Source organism: Trachypithecus francoisi, unplaced genomic scaffold (genome assembly GCF_009764315.1).
Source record: "Trachypithecus francoisi isolate TF-2019V2 unplaced genomic scaffold, Tfra_2.0 Lachesis_group3, whole genome shotgun sequence".
Classification (NCBI taxonomy): Eukaryota; Metazoa; Chordata; class Mammalia; order Primates; family Cercopithecidae; genus Trachypithecus; species Trachypithecus francoisi.
This window is the reverse complement of record NW_022681468.1, coordinates 27229513-27243434: the sequence shown is the minus strand read 5'-3', so window position 1 is coordinate 27243434 and position 13922 is coordinate 27229513. Positions and strand designations below refer to the sequence as shown.

General features: G+C 36.2%; 1 long non-coding RNA gene across 3 annotated transcripts; it reads right to left on the bottom strand.

The window, feature by feature from the left end:
• Window positions 1-1837: 1837 nt before the first annotated feature.
• LOC117071154 lies at window positions 1838-13411 on the bottom strand. 3 transcript variants are annotated; one of them, XR_004432167.1, is made up of 6 exons: window positions 13263-13411; window positions 12599-12704; window positions 7687-7812; window positions 6011-6092; window positions 4280-4362; window positions 1838-2428 (listed from the first exon to the last, which is right to left on the bottom strand). It is a non-coding gene; the product is annotated as an uncharacterized LOC117071154 (long non-coding RNA). The 3 variants fall into 3 exon arrangements; XR_004432165.1 differs by lacking the exon at window positions 6011-6092 and having other exon boundaries at window positions 7653-7812; XR_004432166.1 differs by lacking the exon at window positions 6011-6092.
• Window positions 13412-13922: the final 511 nt, after the last annotated feature.

Below are 13922 nucleotides of genomic sequence, written 5' to 3'. Positions count from 1 at the left end.
TGTTGAGGATTTGTTATTAACTCAATCCCCTTAGTAGTTACAGGTCTACTCAGATTTTGTATTTCTCCATGATTTGTCTTGATAGGTTTTCTGTTTCTAAGAATTTTTATATTTCATTTAGGTTATACAATTTGTTGGCACATAATTGTTCATAGTATTCTTATAATCTTTTTATTTATATAGCATTGCTAGTAATGTGTCCACTTTCATCTTTGATTTTAGAGATTTGAGTATCATCTCTTTTCTGATTACTTCATCTAGCTAAAATTTGTTGATTTGGTAGTCTTTTCAAAGAACTGACTTTTGATTTCACTGATTTTCTCTATTATTTTTCTGTTCTATATCCTGTTTATCTCTGCTGTAATCTTTATTATTTCCTACTTTGTCTAGCTTTGTATTTAGTTAGTTCTTTTTCTAGTGTCTCAAGTTGTAAATGTTAGGTTGTTGATTTAAGATATTTATTTTTAACATAACCATTAATAGTTATAAATTTCATCTCTAATACTGCTTTACATGCCATTTTTTCCCACCTTGGCTCCCACAAGCTCTTTGCAAGTTGCTCCAGGAACACATGTACCACTCACTGTCATGTGACTGAGGGACAAGAGATAGGCAATTACTACTGTACTCATCTGAAATTGACTAAAATTAACCACAATTTACCATCCAAGTCTTTCTTTGCAAGTTGCAAGCCTTCAGTAGACTCCAGAGTCCCAAAATAACTACATCAGACAGCTTCTGCATAAGTAGGTAGAGAGATTCCTGGTACTCCCTACTCCTCCATCTTCCCAGAATCCTCTCCTTTTTTTAAATCACTGTCTTGCCCAATATTTTATGTAGTAATAGTAAGTGGAAAAATCACTGCCACCACTAAAAACAATAAAAAGCTTCTCTCATGCTATTAAAATAAAGAAATATTGGAGGATATATGTTTAGAGCAGTAGGTGTGAACAGGGCTAGACATGTACACGTTCCACCACTGATGCTGCTTCTAGTGTAGAATTAATGCTGTCACTAGAGATGAGAATCAGTATCAATGGATCGGAAGAGATTCAGGAGGGCACCTTTTCCCATCTTCGTGCATTTTCTCTGATCTACAGTTGGAAAGGTTTACAGTGGCAATAGATTCTCCTCATGTTTAATTGAACATTGCCCTTGCTATGTGTTAAGGCATCTTCTCTGAGCTTCCTATCTAATGACTTGTCAACCTTGACTCCTCCATTGCATACTGCACATTTTTGGCTGAGATTCATTTCTCTTCCTTAGCACCTATATATTTCCTGTCAGGTTTGTTAGATTTGATTAGAATTAACTATTTATTTGGAAGAAATTGGTGTTTCTTATTTAGCAAATATATTTCAGAACGCCTTAGCCTCGTCTATCAATGCCTCCTCTTCTTTAGCTTGTGAAAAAAGCAGTAAGGGCTTTACCCAAGTTATTTATTAGGCCAACCCTGTGAAGAGAAACCAAACTGGTTATGACTCGTTTTTGTTTTTAGTTTTACTGAGAAAGACTCCTTGAACTAAAAACTTGATGCAACAGCTAATGGGAATTTTTTTCTCTGTCTCTTTATTATTGTGTAAAATAGTCACACAGTTATGTGCGTGGCATATATTCAATCAAAGATTAAAGCCTCCATTCATATATGGTATCTCCAAATCTGTTTCAGTGAAATTTAATACACAAAATTACACTGCTGCTAATTCTAATACAATTGTTATCTGCCTATGTTTATAACCCCGCCATGCCATTTTTGGACAAAAATAATGAAATTTCACAGAAGATTAATTTTCCATATCTGTTTTTTTCTTTAATTACCCAATATGGCTATGTGAAAGAACGGTGAAAAAAATCTTTAAAAACTGGATTCTATTCTATTATTTATGTTGAATCGAATGCAGCCGTGATATTCCTTTTCCAGATTTTCCAGACTGAAGACTTTCTACTGATCATTGGTATTTCATTTCCCCAGGTGAAACATAGGCAATGAGATGCTGCTGCCCATTCTGAACATGAATGTGTTGGAAAGCTGTTAGGATTAAATACCAACCTGCAATTTGTTGAGTTAAATAGTCCTGTATTACTTTAAAGTCACCACCATGTAAATAAAAACAGCCAAAAGTGATTAAAAGTGGGAAATATGTAGCACTGTTAATCTACTCACTGTGTCTGAAAAGCACAAGTGGCTACTTTGTTTATGATCTGGGTGTGTATGTATGTGTATGTGTTCATGTTTATAAAATGAAACCAATACCAGGTAAGTCTATTGTCTGATAGAAATTGCATAAAAACAGGAAAAGCTTTTGTCCTTGGGGTTATTGGTAACCCTTCTTCTAGTCTACTTTCAGACTGTTTTTCTCAAACAGTTGTAGTGTTGAGAGGGAGGTGCACAGCAGACAACAGGATATTACCCTTGCTTCCTCTGCACCTGTAAAAGTAGACCACTATAAGTTTCTCATCTCAACCAATCTTCCTTTTTGACAGTTTCTAAACTTATTTCTATTGTCATAACACAATCATGTACAGAAGAGACCTCTGAACATAGCAGGTATTGCTAGAACATCTTTATTCAAATATGAGCTAAAATTTGAGTGGCTAGAACCATATGCATGTGCTCATATAAAAATGTGTTTTGTGCTTGTTTTGGTTTTAAACAAGGTTTTGCTGATTTCAGATTTTGCTTCACATTCTTGTCCATAGGAGGAATTTCCAATGTGTGTTTTATTAGGCAGTTAATCGCACGCTTTCTAGTTGTTGTGATAGAATTTTTGTAGTGGCTATTATTTTCTTTCTTTTTTCTTTATACACCACTACAAAATATCCTTCATCCAGTCAACACTTAACTGTAATCTATGATGTGTGACCGAATCTATTGGTAAAGTTCTATTCATGTAAGAAATCAGTGCATACAGATTTGGGAGATAATTAGTTTGTACTCCACAGTCTCAGCTATTCTTTCCTTGAAGAAACTATAGGTATTATTCTCAGACCATTTAGGATGCAAGTCTTTTGGTCACTTTTTTTTAATAGCAATTACCACCACCAAGTATTACTATCATCACCTTTTTATGTAGATACCTACTAGATATGAGACACTGCTTTAGACGCTAAACATATGTGGTCTCCTTAACTTTTCTGAAGAAGACATCAGCCCTGTTTCACATATGAGGGAATCATAGTTATGTGCATAGTGGAAATAGGAAAATTATTGATGTCAGACAGATTTGGACTCACTCTGTTCTGCTTTGGAGCTGTATTACGATTGTGCCAGTCTTCAGATCTCTTCGAGTCTCAATAGTGTATAAGATAAACATGTTTGATTTCAGGTGATCATGATGAAAAAAGCAAAATGTAAAAAACTAAACTTAAGGAAAAGAAAAAAAGCCAAAACGGGTAACCAAACTTTAAGGTCTTTGCTTCCTCTGGTTGCTAATATTGTTATTAAAGTTACTTAACTAGAGGAACTTCAACTTCAGATTTTTTTTTCCTTGAATTGTAATGGAACAGCCATTCTCACTGATATGCTGAGGCTTTTAGCCAATCAAAAATGAATTTTATGTGTGCGCTATGCAGTATGCACATAACTATGATTTGCTCAGATGTAAAATAGGGCTGTTTTTATATATGCATCTATATTTTAAGCTCCTAAAAATATAATTTTGCCCCCATTTTAAAGATTTCTGGACATTATGATAGAATCTGAGATTAATCAAGAGTTTTGCTCATTTCACTTTAAATCATTGTCTTATTGAAGAAAACCTAAGAATTAACTAGTTGAGGTCGATTTCAAGTCATTGTGTCTCTGGTCATTATTCCTTTTCAAACAAAGTTCTTTAGGTTTTTTTTTTTTTTTTTTTTTTTCTTTTTTTTTTTCTTTTTTCCAATACCTTTAAATCAAGACATGTTACTGATACTAATTTAGAAATAATTTGTTAAAGGATGCTATGGAGTATACAAGGGAATTTTAAACCTCAGCTATGAAAAGACAATGTACATATCCAGTCTTTAATGGTTAACGGAAAACATTAGTCCAGATGTAAAATACTTCTTAGCGAGATTTTAAAGCCTTCAATTGGCTCAGTGTATGAGGAATCTTTGAAGCCTTCTCTGGGCAGAAATGTATATAGTAAAATATCACCTCTGTTTGCCCACAGAGGTAACTTTCTGTGGTTAGAGCATCCTAACCTAATTTGAATGGTCTCTTTGATATCCTGTGTCCACAAAGGAAGAGCTGTGTATTGATGTGTGACCAATAGCTCATACTACTGAAGAATCTTACCTTTTCATCTTCTGTTCTCAGATGATCATCATAATCCAGGGAGAACATTATTTCATGCTTAGGGGACCTTTTTCTTCTGAAAACTTCAAGGTGAAACTATCATTAAACCCAAGTGGCAGTCATTTGCCCAAAACTTAAGTGAGTATGTGAATTGTGACTATCTAAATGGCTAACGGCTGAGTCACTAACAGAATCTTTTTTTAAATTTATTTTATTTTATTTTTTGAGACAGAGTCTTGCTCTGTCGCCCAGGCTGGAGTGCAGTGGCTCTATCTCGGCTCACTGCAAGCTCCGCCTCCTGGATTCACGCCATTCTCCTGCCTCAGCCTCCCCAGTAGCTGGGACTACAGGCGCCCGCCACCACGCCAGGCTAATTTTTTGTATTTTTAGTAGAGACGGGGTTTCATGGTGTTAGCCAGGATGGTCTCGATCTCCTGACCTCGTGATCTGCCCGCCTCGGCCTCCCTAAGTGCTGGGATTACAGGCGTGAGCCACCACGCCCAGCTGTCACTAACAGAATTCTAAACCTGAATTCTGAACCTACACATTGTCATATAGACTGTAGGGACAGATTTTACATTAACTCCTTAAGGAGGTTCAGTAAGAGAGATATTCTCTAATTGTGGTTAGGGTTTATTCATTTAAAAATACTCAGTACACATTTATTGAACGCCTACCATGTGAAATGTAGGCCCTGAGTCCAGTTATTCCCTTGCAACTGTTCTGGAAAAAAAAGTATTTACAGAGGAGATGCTAACTCCACAGTCATTTGCAAGTTCTCAACAGCTAAGACTTTAGAAGTGTGGTTTCACACTAAAAATTTCCAACTGGAATTAAAAGTTGGAAAAGACTTGGGAGTCAAAGACATAGCTAATTCCACACCCTATAGTCAGATACAGAACACTTAATTAGAAAAGACTTTACTGAAAACACAATTCTCTCTAGTGTAAAGTGTCTTAAGGGGAATGTTCACAATTTTTTATAGTGGTTCAAACCCATAGTTGTCAGAAATTGCTGTCCTCCTGTTTCCTTGAATTTTAGAGATAATATTTTTCTTTCTCTTTCTGAACTGTTTATCTCCTGGTGTTTCTTCATTACATAATGCTTACTCTATTCCATTATCATTTTCACGGAACTGTGGTTTGGACATTGACACCTGAACAATTTATTTTGTTGTTTAAGACAGAATCTCACTGTCACCCAAGCTGGAGTGCTGTGGTGTGATTGAGGTCCACTGCAATCTCCACATCCCTGTGCTCAGGCGATCCTTCTACCTTAGCTTCCGAGTAGCTGGGACTATGGGCGCATGCCACCATGCCCCGCCAAGTTTTGTATTTTTTGTAGAGATGAGGTTTCACCATATTGCCCAGGATGGACAATTTCTAAAGAGTTGGCCAATCTTTTCCCTGCCCAGAAGACAACTTGATAATCATCTCAGACTCACTAGAATGTCTGCAATTTATATTACATATAAATTAAGAGTAAGTGCATTTTTGAGGTAAAATACAAGGCTGAGAAAGCCACATTTAAATAACCCCAGGTGAACATCTCTCTTTAGTTGTCAGTTTTTATAATTATTCCCTTATTAAAACCTGAGGTAAATGAAGGCACAAAGGGTCTCTGCCACTTTGATCATTAATTATCTGCTTTCCTTTCCCATATAATGAAAGATAATCTTTCGCCTTTTGGTTTTCTTTCATTTGTATATTAAAGAATGCTTCGCCTGAATACCTTTGACACATTGCATTTCATATCCTGCTTAGCCTTTTGTGATCCAGAGAGCTTGGCTTTTCTTCCTTAGAAGGCCCATTTACTTAGAGAAAAATGATATGAAATAATCAGTAAAAATGGCCTTGGGTGATAAACATGTGCCTATGCTGTTCATGTTCATGCCCTTCAACTCAGTGCAAATTAATTTTCAATCCATTAATTAAATTATTAGCTCCTTAAGGGCGAGAGTACATCTGTCTCTCTCTTTCTTCCTCTCTCTCTCCCTTTCTCTGTCTCTTTTCCTTGGTGCCTAGCAGAGTGCAATATGCATAGTGAGCACATTGAGAAAAGGGTACTGGCATACTTTGGAGAAATAGTAATATAATAATAATAAAACCTTCCATTCTCTTTTCTAGTTTCCTAAACTCTGTATCTTTCTATCAATCATTCTTATGGTCCCCCTCAGCTCCTTTCTTTTCAATTGTATTCTTCCCCTTAGAAAATGAACAAACCAATGTCAATTTTCAGGTGGCAATCTCATGCATTTCCATGGCTTTATTTACTATGTATGCAGGTGACAGCCAGATCATTCCATCAATCACAGAGGTAAATTCCCATGATTCCCCAAGATGCCACGATTTATTATCCTTGGACTACTCCCTTTGAGAGATTTATCAGAGAAAGGGTATTTCAGAGAAACCTAACAATCCTTGCATTGAGCTTCACTCAATCATTCAGACAGTCTAAGGAATCATATTTGTGAAGGCTTTTGATGCATAGAATAATGCAAAGAGAGGAATAAAACTCACACTGGACTTACACTAGTGAGAAGTCCATGATTATAGTGGTTAAAAATGCAGTGATTCAGATTCAGTCTAGGTTCAAATAACAGCTCACTGATTACTGACTGTGTGTGGGAGCCAGTTTCTGAATCTCATATAAAAAAAATAAGAAAGAATACCCATCTCATAAGTCTGCTGAGAAATTCAAATGAGATGACAGGTATAAGGATGAAACCTAGAGAGGTATCTGGAAAATGCTGCATCTTCCTAAAACTGTAACTGTAGTTATTCTTAAAGGTTGCAAAATGGTTACTTTCATTATGAGGAAATTTGGTATCACAGTTCCAGAGGTAGTTTTAGTTAAGCCACATTTTTATAAATATCCCTACGGAACATGGTAGGGAGCACATATTATCAGACATCGGTGGTTCCATTTTATCACCTCCAGCATTATCGAGGAGGTGGGGAATGTTCAAATTCCACTTTAACTTTTGCGGGATTAAGAAAAAAATATATAACCTGAATCATAGGCTATAGGTTAATTAGTTCAAAAGTCAACGGAGTACTTGATTTTAAGTTCAACTTGAAAATTTAAATTTATTTCTCAGTTCAGTGGACTAGTAATGTTAATAGCTAATATTAATTGAGTGATTACTTGTGCTAGGCACTCGATTCCCTAGCCCAGATTTTTCTTCATTTAGAAGACATTTCTTAGAGTCCCTGGGACAATGATCTTTGGGTAGGCAATAACTATCATGCTTTCTCCTCAAACTAATTAAATTCAAATCAAGTTCTCCTTTGACTTTGGGTGTGCCAACACCTGACAGCTACTTTGACATCCATGTCTCAGCAGGCCATTTATAACTCTCTAATTTTCCCACCTCTCTGATGGCTGTATTTTCATGAGTTCCTCACCAGTGTGTAAAGCCTTTAAAGTTTAGTGGATGTGCATAGTCAGATGAGAATTTTCAGGGACCAGCTGTGCTACTGTGATGGTCATTTGCACCACCACTAGGACATTTCTTCTTGTCCAATTTTTATCTGTGTAATGACAAAGCAGAGGAAATATTGGATAGTTAAAACTGTTAACACAGAATGATATATCTGAAAAGCTTATAAATAGAGTAATAGGCTGCACAGGACTAAAAGCAATAATTTCATCATGGGAAGGTTGCCTAAAGGTCCTATTTCACATTCTGATGATGCAGCAGATCTAGACACCAGCATTTTAGAGCACTACCTGAACTGCCAAACGTTAACCAGAAATCATTGTCCATGATACAGGTGGCAATCTATCATCGTAAATGTCACTATAGGGAAGACCTTAAAAGCCAAAAAAATGAAAAAAGACCAGACACAAAGCTCATCCAACTGAACTTTGCTTCCCAGAGGAATGGTAAATTCAGATTATAATTGGGTGACTTCTGCTTTTTACAAATTCTCAAAAACTTCTCTGGCCCTGGGTGGTGGTGTTATGGCCCTGCATGATTACATATCACATCCCATTACAACAGAGGCAGTCTTTGCATGACAAAAAGTTTTCCAGCTTTTAAATCATGGCCCATGTTTTTCAAAAGATAAACTCAACGTGATAAAATATCAAAGTAGCACCAATAATAGAGTTGGATTCATTCTTGGAATCAGTACTAACTAAATAAACTCTCTTTCTTGAGTTTATTTTTTATTTTTATTTTTTGCAAATAATCTTTCAAATAAAACAAAAACTAATCAAAAGATCACAACTAAATATATGAGCTTCCACTTTTGACCTAATATCCTTATTTCTATTCATTATATGATAAAAATCTCATAGTACTTTTTTTTTTTCAAAAATAAAACTTAAATATAATGCTTATCTGATCAAAAAGCTTCCAGGACTCTTGTCCAAGAAATAAAGCCTAAATCATCAGCAGAATGTTTAATTTTCCTAAATGACCCCCAACTTAACTTTCCAAACTTTTTTTCTACCATTTCCACATACCTCCAAAATTCATACCTAAATCACAGCCACATGGATCTGCTGCTATTTCTCCAACGTGTCATATACTTTTACTTCTCTGTACCTTCTACTTAAAATGACTGGCACTCTTCTGTATAAACAATTCTAAATTATCCTTAAACTTCAGCTCAGCTACAACTAACAGAACTTGTTGCTTTTACTCTATCTGTACACAGTGCCTATATCAGACCTGCTACATTGTTCTGACCTCTGACTGTATCACAAACAGCAATCAACTCTATTTTGTCTTTGTATCTCCAGCACTCAAAATATCATTTGGGAGGCAGTAAACAATAATTTATTTTTGCTTAACGAATCATTCCCAGGACTACTGTGTATATCTAGACATCTAGGGGTCACAATTCAGATAGACTGTGATTTAAATATAAACCTTGCAGTTGTGAAGTGCACATCAAGAACAACCTTACATAGCAGACTTTCACTCACTCATGCTAACATATTTATACTCTTGCATGATAAATTTTAATATTTTCTGCATGCCCTCCTCCATCAGTTGTGGAATCCTGACAAGTCAGTATATGCTAGGTTTTGCTGTAATAACAGGTACCCAATTTTAGTACTTTGATATACAAAAGTTAACTTCTCACTCATACTACATGTCTGATACAATTGGCAGAAAAACTCTGTAGTCCATCAGGGAACAGAACTGACAGAGGTTCCATCTTGACACATGAATTCATAATCATGGAGGCATTAAAATCAGAATGCAGCAGATTATATACTAGTTACTAGAGCTTCTATTTGGATGTGGCACACACACGCCTAGTCATATGTCATTAGCCAAATGTAATCAAGTAGCCATTAACTTCAAAGGTGCCAAAAGAAATCCAATTTTACCATGTGCTATAAAGAAAAGAAAAACATTTGAAAATGTCTCTATTGAGAGGTACAGTCAGCTCCTTAATATGTCACAATTTGTCCTATTCATACCCCATTTAACTATTTTAACTCTTTTTCACTTCATTCTTGGACTATTGCAATAGCTCACTTAGCCTTCCTGCCTTCTTTTTCTTTATCCCACTTTGCCCTCAGTCCTTCTCCCTATGACCAACAGGTTAGCCACCCTAAAGTGCAACTCTTTACTTCTTTCAAGAAGGTATTTTTAATTAATGCCTTTAGTGATTCCCCACCAACTATGAAATTAGGACCCAATTTCTTCCTTCATTAAATCTTTTCTTTCATTCATTCCACAAACAGCACTGAGTACTTAAAAGGGATGAAAAACCATACGAAACACTGAAAACACAAAGAAAAATAGTTACTGGACATAATAGATCTCATTGTTCAATAGGGGAGTTGGCCACAAAAAGAAAATGAGGGCAAGTCAGTGTGATGAGCTTGATGCTAAAATGGCATAGTTCAGTGGTAACATCAAGGAGAAAATGACTTTGATGGGAGATCAGTGAAGGTATCTCTGAGAAGGAGATGTTTAAGGTAGTTCTGGGATTTTGAACACATGTTTTCCAAGCAATATACTTGGAGATAGAAGAATGGAGGATGGATGAGGAACGTGGAGGCATAAAACTTAGGTATATTGCAAGAAATACAAATGGTTCTATAAGCTGGAATTGAGGTTGGTGTGGTGGTGGGATAGGAAGAGTTCTGAGGGGGTAGAAAGTATGACTGAAAAGAGAGATTGAGGCCAATTAAGAAACAGAGAAGGCTTAAGTGTTAATATTAAGGAGTTTGGCTTTTTGTCCTTTGGGAAATGTGTAATTATTGAATAATGAGCCTGAGAAGGAGAAGACTTGGTATGGAAACATTGGCCACATTCAAGGATGTGAAGTGCTGTCATTTATGAAGACAAATCTAGTTTCAGTAGCTCCAGATTGCAAAATGTGAAAATTATCAAAAGTACCAGATTTCAGGTCAGCTGGAGAAAGAACTACTTGAGGTGCATTTCAGCTTTGTATGAAATTTCTAGTAAAATGTTGGATACTTTGCATTTTATAAATGTTTTTTTACATGAGTAAAATAGTTATAAGCATTAGACTGATTTGGCAAAAAAAAAATGTATAAAGAGGTGGAAGCTTTGATAAAATTGTTATGAAAACTAGAATTTGAAATTGAAGACCCATATCATGGAAAAGCAGGATGCAAATATCACTATTAGTGCCTATAAATTATGTTGGAGCTCACTAAGCTCTGATAAATTAATATAATTTTCCCAGGTAGCTACCTGGAACTACCTACTGGTAGCCATTTTACAAGTGTAGGTTGCTTTACAGTTTAGATCTCATTTCATACACATCATCTCACTCAATCCTCATAACAATCTTAAGTGCTTAGAATTGACAAGTCAGGAACTCATCCAAGAAATGTTAATTGCCTCGCCAAAGACAGCAAAAGCTAAAGTGGAAGAGGTGTGACTTGAACCCATATTTTCTTGTGCTGTTTCTGATATTTATACCCATTACCCAAAAGCTACAGGAAAACCTTGATTTCAGTACCAGGAACTTACATTTGAATTACAATTTACAGCCGAAACTAGCTCAGTGCTTTTCAGGATGATCATAATGCAGATACTAACTAATGATTTGCTAACAATGGAGGTAGACATAATCTGATGGGATTGATCAAATGTGGCTCCGGTTGCCCCAGAAGTAATTTCCATAGACTACACAGAGAACCTAATTATGTAAATCACTCAAGAGATCCCCAACTGACCTTCTTGACAAGAACTAACCAGCAGTGATCAGTGGGAAGAAAAATAAAATTGAAACCTGGATCATTTCCTCAGACAAATCTAGAGTTGATTACAACACCACTTGAATTTGAATGCTGCAGCTCTGATTGCGGGCTATAACATGTTGGTTCAAACTCTCTAAATGGGCTGATGAATAGATTTACCAGGAAGTAAACTAAAAAGAGACCTGTTTCTATATGACCGAGTTTTATATTTATTAAAATTTGGAATGTTTTTTAAAGTGTTGATAAACAAACTTCAACTGGCAAGGAAAAAAAAAGTCACCCTGTATTTTCTAATCAAGGAGGATTAAAAGGCTGTGAAACTATATCCAATGCATAAATGTTGTAATTACAATAAATATTTGTCCTTTCTGTTTTCTCTACAAACTAAAAAATCCTAGAGTCTGCGTTTGGCACATTCAGGAGATTACAGCCATCTGCTGGGAGACAAAGCTGTCAATTATAAAACAATCTGGCTTTCTATTCCATTCCATTTCCAGGTTAAATGTGGCCCAATTGAGGTAGCATCTTTTTATTATTACTATTCAAATTGGAAGGTTCTTGGTACTGTCCAACCTTTGACCCTATTCTCAGGATCCCAAGAGAGATTTACATGTCTCTGAACTTGGAGTTTGGAACACAAGGTCAACCATGTCTTATACAAGCCATTTAATAAGGTAAACCACTCTTAGGCAGGGCTCTGAGCTCATTAACCAACTTGAACACAATATGAGGGTTTCATTCAATTAAAGTGTGCTTTGGCCTAAGGAGGAAAATCATAGCAAATAGAAACTAATAAATGGAGATAGGGGTATCTTCTGTTAGCTGGGGTGATGAGCATTTTAAACAGAGGCTTTAAGGTTTGAAAACAACAATACAAAAATGTTCCATGAAACGTGGAAATTAATAGCCAATTTAATAACGTAAGATTCAGCAACATTGAGGAGGGACAGTTCAAAACCACAGCAGAAGTATTTTAATAGAAGAGGCAGTTGGCCCTAAAACTGTGGACACTAAAGACCTAATGGAAGTGAATTACCCTTTGTTTTGGCCAGATTCCAGGCCAGAAAATTCACCGTTTCCTTTAATTCTTCCTGCAGTTTTACTGGAAACAGTTACCTTGTGTTTTGTCCTAAAATAGTTAAATTGCTTTTCAATAGACTTTTCAGAAAATCTTGTGTTCCTCAGCAGGAGTGGAAACAACAATTGGCTTTTAAGCAGACACCTAAAAGTAGAGAAGAAAATTTTTTCTCACTCAGATCTGTGCTTGGGTCAAGCCTCAGGACACCTCTAAGAAGTCATCGAAAGCTAATAATTAAGGCTCTTTATATAATACTAATCATGTTATTATCTGGAAGAGTTCTTCAGCAAGAACATTAGTGACCAGAGGGAAGTGAAAATGATCCTTTGCATTTTCCCAAGTGCACCTGATTCCTCACCTCAATTCAATTCACACCCATATCTTGCATTTCAAAATAGTGACCTAATCTTGGTCCATAATTTTACCCACTGACTCTTGCAATCAAGGGGGATAAAAGACTATTTTACAGGTGAAGATCCCACTGGAACCTAGTTGAAAAATTGCTAATACTTCTCAGTTAAATATTAATATACTTATGTAAAAGGATTCAGTTTAAAGGAAGCTGGGTGATAATTAAGGGCATCTGGCTCTAGCTCATGGATGCAGCTGTGGCCTCTGGGTTCAGTAAGAAGGTTAAGTTGGATTTCAAAGTCATCTTCAACTTTTCAGCTGACTATATTCTCCCATATGGTGATCACTTACCATCACAGGATCCCCAATGCTGTTATTTCATTTGCTCTTCTTCTCTCTGGCCTCTCTTACCCAGCCATCAATATTTATGTGTCCCAGGTCTCCTTCTGTCAACTGGGTTAAATGTTAACCTCATGGTGAGGATCAGCTGACTAATCTTACTGTCCAGTGCATCAGGTCTTACCTTCAGTGTCATAATATACTGCTAGGTCATAAGCAACTGTAAGGTTTGTCACAATTAACTTGACACCTTTACAGAGATTCCTCTTGTAAAGGACTTTCAACTTCAGAGCTTTCATAGATATAAATGAAGCTTCACTGCAAAAGTATATTAACATTTCTGTCTCCAACAAATGGGATCAGTGATCCTGCAGATAAGTGTTAAAATGGATTAGGATTTGCCATGCCAACATTTGCCACTTTGTCACAAGGATTATTCTGAACTGAAGGCAACTGAGAATCAACAGATGCAGAAGAATTCTCTGTCCTCCCCTTATCTACCTAAAAACAGGGCATACATTTCCCTTTGTGAAGGTACCCCCATCTTACCAGAAAGTGAACACCAACTCTTATAATTGGAGATGGAGCATTTATGCAGAGATGAGTTTCTATAAACAAACTGAACTAAAATAACCCTTATCTTTCATTAGTTCCACGAAATGTTTCCTAGTT